This window comes from Oncorhynchus nerka, linkage group LG11 (assembly GCF_034236695.1).
Source record: "Oncorhynchus nerka isolate Pitt River linkage group LG11, Oner_Uvic_2.0, whole genome shotgun sequence".
NCBI lineage: Eukaryota > Metazoa > Chordata > Actinopteri > Salmoniformes > Salmonidae > Oncorhynchus > Oncorhynchus nerka.
The window spans coordinates 53,336,894-53,344,671 of record NC_088406.1 but is presented as its reverse complement, the minus strand read 5'-3'; the positions used below and the strand labels follow the sequence as shown (position 1 = coordinate 53,344,671).

The 7,778-nt window shown below is 44.3% G+C and overlaps 1 long non-coding RNA gene across 1 annotated transcript; it reads left to right on the top strand.

Annotated features, from left to right (window-relative positions):
* The first annotated feature begins 435 nt into the window (after positions 1-435).
* On the top strand, positions 436-5,343 carry LOC115137663 (uncharacterized). The gene is made up of 2 exons (XR_003864826.2): positions 436-487; positions 4,184-5,343. It is a non-coding gene; the product is annotated as an uncharacterized LOC115137663 (long non-coding RNA).
* Positions 5,344-7,778: the final 2,435 nt, after the last annotated feature.

Below are 7,778 nucleotides of genomic sequence, written 5' to 3'. Positions count from 1 at the left end.
GAAGTTTAGAATCCCATAACCAGGATATCTGGAGAACTTAGAAATGTTGCAGCCCTAGTGTAATGTTATATCAACGAGCCTTCTCTGTGTTTTTAGACATCAGCAGACATTACAGACATCAGCTCTCTACCTACTACAATCCGCTACAACGACAGCGACACGCTAGCACACCCCAGGGTAAGTTCTCCCCTATCACACACACACACTATTTTCCGATTGGGGGACACAAACACACACACACACAGGAATATGAAGTATCGCATAGATTGTCTCAGGGTGTTGGGCCCACTTATCACCCACACATGTCCCCTCAGACTCTTTGACTCACACACACACACACACATCCCACCCCACGACAATCAAGAATTTCCATCCACACAGAGTCAGGCCTTAGGATAGGAAATGAAGCCTAACTTGAATCTCTCTCTACTCAGACCCCCCCCTTTGGAAGAGCTGTGTGGAGTCATTTATCTCCCTGCGGAGGAAAGTGAGTTAGCCCTGACACATGCAGATCAACCCACGACAGCCTGATCTATGGCAGCAATATGCCCCAGGCGGGGGAGAGCCAATCAGGAATAATGATTCCCCATTACCCCTACTGTAGATACTGTCATCTCAAACTCGTTACTGCTGCGACACCCCAGAGCCTGGGCGAGAGGGTGGGGTGGGGGGGGACTGATCTAGTCACCGTGTCAAACCCTAGATAACACACAGGGAACGGTGTACACCCCATACTGTGGGTTAGGCCATACGCGTATGTGTGTGTGTGTCGTCATGTTTAAGGCAAGAGATGAGTGATTCACAAGGCCGCTACACAACAGACGCTGCATCTTTAGCTCTCCTAAGCTATCAGACGCATGTTGGATAAATCAAACATCATTATATACACACAGAGACACTGGATATGAAGAGATGGAAATGATCTGTCTTTCGAATGGGTTTTCTTTGTCAGGCGGCCCGTGCTCTGTGAACGGCTGCAGTGGATCTTTAGGGTGTCCTTAGCCTCCAAATTGTAGAAAACAAAATAGAAACCTGCACTTAAATTTGCCTTAACTGAAGCAAATTGTGTGACCTGGTTGTAATCATATGGATCTCATGACAAATGTTCTTATCAAGGCAGAGACTTTGGGCCTCTTAGTAGGGTTGTACCAAAATCCTGGAATTTTGGGTAAGATACCAGATACCGGGGGGGGGGGGGGGGGGGGTTATATATTCTAGACAATAATCCACTTTAAAAAATCCATACACTAGACATATACCCTAACCAGACAGTTTATTAGGTACACCCATCTAGTACCGGGTCAGATCCCCTTTGCTTCCAGAACAGCCTGAATTCTTCCTGGTATGGATTCTACAAGCTATCAGAAACGTTTGTTGCTCTATTGTTATCAAGGGACCTAGCGTTTGCCAGGAAAACATTCCCTACACCACTACACCACCGCCACCAGCCTGTACCAGGCAGGATGGGTCCATGGACTCGTGCTGCTTACGCCAAATCCTGACTCTGCCATCAGCATGACGCAACAGGAACCGGGATTTGTCGGACCAGGCAATGTTTTCCCAATCCTCAATTGTCCAGTGTTGGTGATCGCATTCCCACTGGAGCCACTTCTTCTTGTTTTTAGACAAGGATCAACGAGTTGTACATTCCGAGATGCCGTTCGGCACTGTTGTACGCCATTATTTATCTGTTTGTGGCCCGCCTGTTAGCTTGCACGATTCTTGCCATTCGACCTCTCTCATCAACGAGCTGTTTTCGCACACAGGACTGCCGCTGACAGGATGTTTTTTGTTTGTTGCACTATTCTCGGTAAACCCTAGACACTGTCATCCATGAAAAACCCAAGAGGGTAGAGCTGTTTCTGAGATTCTGGATCCGGCGCACCTGTCAACGATGACCATACAACATTTGAAGTCGCTTAGGTCACTCGTTTTGCCCATTCTAACTTTCAATCAAACAGTACCTGAATGCCTCGATGCCTGTCTGCCTCCTTTATGTAGCAAGCCACAGCCACATAACCATTTTTGTGAATGGGGTGGAGTACCTAATAAACTGTTTGGTGAGTGTACCCTTCTGTCACCCACCACAGCCATGAATCCCCAGTAGTATCCCATCATGGCTAATCTGACATGGGTTCAAAAAGTGATTTATTTCAAATGCTTTGAGCGTTCTTTTGAGTCTGTCCGAAGTTCCCGGTGAGCAGAGTTTGCACTTTTGGGATTAATCCACTGGTTACGATGCGCCAGCCACATGTACACTGAGTGTACAAAACATGAATATTGAGTTGCTGGCCCATGTTCACTCCAATGCTTCCCACAGTTGTGACAAGTTGGCTGGATGTCCTTTGGGTGGTGGAAAATTCTTGATAGACACGGGAAACTGTTGAGCGTGAAAAACTCAGCCGTGTTGCTGTTCTTGACACAAACCAGTGCCCCTGAACACTTACTACCATACCCTTTTCAAAGGCACTTAAATATTTTGTCTGGCCAATTCACCTTCTGAATGACACAAAAAAACAATCAATGTCCCAATTGTCTCAAGGTTTAAAAATCCTTCTTTAACCTGTCTCCTCCTCTTCATCTACAATGATTGAAGTGGGGATCATAGCTTTCACCTGGTCAGTCATGGACAGAGCAGATGTTCTTAATGTTTTGTACACTCGCTTATCCAAAGTGACTTACAGCAGTGAGTGCTTATTTTTGCGCCGGTAGCCCCCGTTGGGATTTGGACCCACAACCCTGCTGTTGCTAGCTCCATATTCATACCAACTGAGCCACGTAGGACCATGGCAGGCAAGCTCAATTAAGCACCTTTCAATCAACACAATTCTGTGGCTGACTTATGGCCATGTGCCAGGTTGGGGTCAATGCTAGGTTAGTTCAGTAGGGCGGAGCACACACCCTTGTGTCAGGCTCATGACCATTGTGGCAGGTCAGTGTGCTGCCCGGACGGGACGGGGGCTAGTTTTGACACATCCTGCGTGTAAAAGCACACTGAGCGCCAGGAAGAGGTGTCAATGTATGACGGAGCACCACACCAGAGTGAGCTCAGTCAGGGAGCCTCCCCTCCTACTCCCGGATCTGACTCAGTAGGCCCTACACACATACACACACACTCGTACGCAGGCATGCACATGCGTATAGACACATGCAAGCACACACACATACATCTTGTTCTCCTGACCAAGTCTTCCTCTAATGTACACTGAACAAAAATATAAACGCAACATGCAACATTTTCAACTGAGTTACAGTTCATATAAGGAAATCAGTCATATGCCCACCCACTTGGGAGCCAGGCCCACCCACTGGGGAAGCAGGCCCAGCCAGTCAGAATGAGTTTGTCCCCACAGAAGGGTTTTTATTACAGACATAAATACTCCTCAGTTTCATCAACTGTCCGGGTGGTGTCAGACCATCCCGCAGGTGAAGAAGCCAAATGAGGAGGTCCTGGGATGGCGTGGTTACATGTGGTCTGCGGTTGTGAGACCGGTTGGACATACTGCCAAATTCTCTAAAACGACGTTGGAGGCGGCTTATGGTAGAGAAATGAACATTAAATTCTCTGGCAACAGCTTTGTTGGACATTCCTGCAGTCAGCATGCCAATTGTACACTCCCTCAAACATCTATGGCATTGTGTTGTGTGACAAAACTGCACATTTTAGAGTGGCCTTTTATTGTGCCCAGCACAAGGTGCACCTGTGTAATGATCATGCTGTATAATCAGCTTTTTGATATGCCACACCTGCCAGGTAGATTAATTATCTTGGCAAATGAGAAATGCTCACTAACAGGGATATAAACAAATTTGTGCAATGTTTGTTGTTGTTGAGAAATATGCTTTTTGTACGTATGGAACATTTCTGGGATCTTTTATTTCAGCTCATGAAACATGGGACCAACACTTTGCATGTTGCGTTTATAGTTTTGTTCAGTATAGTAATATTCAAGGTTACTGAAGTACAGCATTGATTGTCTCAGTGTGTTGCACCCACTCATCCCTCACTTTCTCAACCACACATCTCCCCTCAGACTCTTTCACATGCACACACACATACACACCTTTCTCCAGACCCTGTCACTCATTCCAATAACTTCTCTGTCTGGTTATTTGTGTGTTCTGTTATGTACTCATTTGTATCTAACCAGTGCACTGTGCTTGTCTCTGTCTTCTCTTCTAGTTGTTCCTGGACAAGGAGAAGGCCGAGGAGCTTTGGCTCAACAGGCTGATGTCTCTCCGCTAGGAGAGGCTCATGGGTAGTCCTGTGCCCTGATTGGACGAGCTCTAATTAGTCTATCCTTGTCAGGCCACACCGTCAGGAACAATCCCCTGTCCCTAAACATGAATCTTTATACATTTTTATTTAATCCCTCATTCACTGGACTTCCCTCAGACTTTTTGTCAAGAAACTACAATGTTTCAAGAAGATTTGTATTTTGTCATTTAAAAAAATTAAGATTTAAAATAATAATTTAAGATTTTTTTTAAATTATAAACTTGGATTAGCTAACACAACGTGCCATTGGAACACAGGAGTAATGGTTTCTGATAATGGGCCTCTGTACACCTATGTAGATATTCCATAAAAAATCTGCTATTTTCAGCTACAATAGTAATTTACAATATTAACAATGTCTACACTGTATTTATGATCAATTTGATGTTATTTTAATGGGCAACAAATGTGCTTTTCTTTCAAAAACAAGGACATTTCTAAGTGACCCCAAACTTTTGAACGGTAATATATTAAGTAGGAAAGAAATTCCACGAAATAACTTTAAACAAAGTACACATGTTAATTTAAATGCATTCCAGGCGACTACTTCATGAACCTGGTTGAGAGAATGCCAAGAGTTTGCAAAGCTGTCATCAAGGCAAAGGGTGGTTACTTTGAAGAATCTAAAATATATTTTGATTTGTTAAACACTTATTTGGTTACTACATGATTCCATATGTGTTATTTTATAGTTTTGATGTCTTTACTATTTTTCTACAATGTAGAAAATAGTCCAAATAAAGAAAAACCCTTGAATGAGTAGGTGTGTCTAAACTTTGCACTGGTACTGCATATGTGTGTACATACAGTTTGGACACACCTACTCATTCAGGGGTGTTCTGACGAATTGAGGCTGTTCTGAGGGCAGAGGATGTAACTCAATATTAGGAAGGTGTTCCTAATGTTTTGTACACTCAGTGTATGTATATAGTATAATGGTGTGTATCGACAGTATATGAATAGGAACGGTGTTTACATCAGTAGTTATATACGATGAGCCTTGACTAGAATACAGTATATACATATGAAGTGGGTAAAACAGTATGTAAACATTATTATAGTGACCAGTGTTCTATGAATATGTACATAGGGCAGCAGTCTCTAAGGTGCAGGGTAGAGTACCGGGTAGAAGCCTGCTAGTAACAGTGACTAAGTTCAGGGCAGGGTACTGGGCCGAGGCTGACTGAGGCTGGCTACTGGTGACTATTCAACAGTCTGACGGCAAGACGGAGAAGCTGTTTTTCAGTCTCTCCGCCTCAGCTTTGATGCACCTGTACGATCTCCGCCTAGAGGGTAGCAGTGTGAACAGGCCGTGGCTCGGGTGGCTGAGGTCCTTGATGATCTTCTTGTCCTTCCTGTGACACCGGGTGCTGTAGATGTTCTGTAGGGCAGGCAGAGTGCCCCGTTGATGCGTTGGGCTGACCGCATCACCCCCTCGAGAGACCTGAGGTTGCGGACGGTGCTCTCAATGGTACATCTGTAGAGGTTTTTGAGGGTCTTAGGGGCCAAGCCAAATTTCTTCAGCCTCCTGAGGTTGAGGCGATGTTGTGCCTTCTTCAACACACTGTCTGTGTGGATAAACCATTTCAGGTTGTCAGGAACTTGAAGCTTTTCACCCTCTCCACTGTGGCCCTGTCAATGTGGATGGAGGCGTGCTGTCTCTGCTGTCCACAATAAGATCCTTCATAGTGTTGACATTGAAGGATAGGTTGTTTTCCTGGCACCACTCCGCCAGGCCCTCACCTCCTCCCTGTAGGCTGTCTTGTTGTTTGCAAATCAGGCCTGCCACTGTTGTCGTCAGCAAACCGGAGTAGATTTTTGACGACAGTCAGGTGACTACCCAGCTCCCTCAGATGTGTCAGCTCTATTCTACCTGTTCTTAACAAAGCTCGAATGACTTATGATGCTGACCTATCCCCCTGTGGGTGTCAGGAGAGTCACAGGACACAAATAGAGCCCAGCGTTCTGTGTTCCTGTCTGGTGGCTGAGGGCTGGGCTTGCCAGGTTCAGACTGACACTATTTGTGGGTTGGGGCAGATGGTAGACATAACAGGACTGGGGAAGAGATGGAGGGCTGTGGTTAGCTCTCCTACTCCCAGGCTGCCCGTGTACTAGTGAAATTCCACTTTGTGAGCGTGATCATAAAGTTGAAGTCGGAAGTTTACATACACTTAGGTTGGGATCATTAAAATGTGTTTTTCAACCACTCCACACATTTCTTGTTAACAAACTATAGTTTTGGCAAGTCGGTTAGGACATCTACTTTGATGCATCTTGATGGAGGTTGAATGTCTGATGTTGGGTAGATCACGGGGGAGGACTCTGGATGTTGGGAAAGGAGCCCTGGAGGTATCTGCTGTCTGGCGCTGCAGAACCCCTCTTTAGATTCTGTAGAACTAGAACAGAGTAAACAGGAAGAGGGGAGGAGAACGGGGAGGCGGACAGATGCAATAGAGAAAATTCACAGGTAACCGTAGATCAAGTGGCTATATAAAAGGGGTAATTTTAGTCATCTAACTAGTTATCTTGCAGTACAGATGGGTCAACGGAATGGTTGAGATGGACTATGGGCCCTGGGTTTTCATATCCATGGTTGGTCAGGCAAATGTTTTGTTGCTTCTAATCACTGCAATCCACACCGACTGCTTGCATAATTCAAGGGAGCACACAATTAGATAGTAAGATATAGAGTTAGATTACTATTAACTAACCTGAGCTACTTCAGTAGATGTACACTTCACTTTCATAACGCACATTAACAGTGCTGTAAAAACTAGCTAGCTGGATAACATTCCATTATTTATACAGTACCATTTGAAAACACCTACTCACTCAACGGTTGTTCTTTATTTTTACTATTTTCTACATTTTAGAATAATAGTGAAGACATCCAAACTATGAAATGGCACATTTGGAATCATGTACAGTTGAAGTTGGAAGTTTACATACACTTAGGTTGGAGTCATTAAAACTCATTTTTCAACCACTCCACAAATTTCTTGTTAACAAACTATAATTTTGGCAAGTCGGTTAGGACATCTACTTTGTGAATGACACAAGTCATTTTTCCAACAATTGTTTACAGACAGATTATTTCACTTATAATTCACTGTATCACAATTCCAGTGGGTCAGAAGTTTACATACACTAAGTTGACTGCCTTTAAACAGCTTGGAAAAATCCAGAAAATTATGTCATGGCTTTAGAAGCTTCTGATAGGCTAATTGACATCATTTGAGTCAATTGGAGGTGTACCTGTGGATGTATTGCAAGGCCTACCTTCAAACTGTACCTTCATCGCCTCTTTGCTTGACATCATGGAAAAATCCAAAGAAATCAGCCAAGACCTCCACAAGACCTCCACAAAAAATGTAGACCTCCACAAGTTTGGTTCATCCTTGGGAGCAATGTCCAAACATCTGAAGGTACCACATTCATCTTTACAAACAATAGTACGCAAGTATAAACCCCATGGGACCACGCAGCCGTCATACCGCTC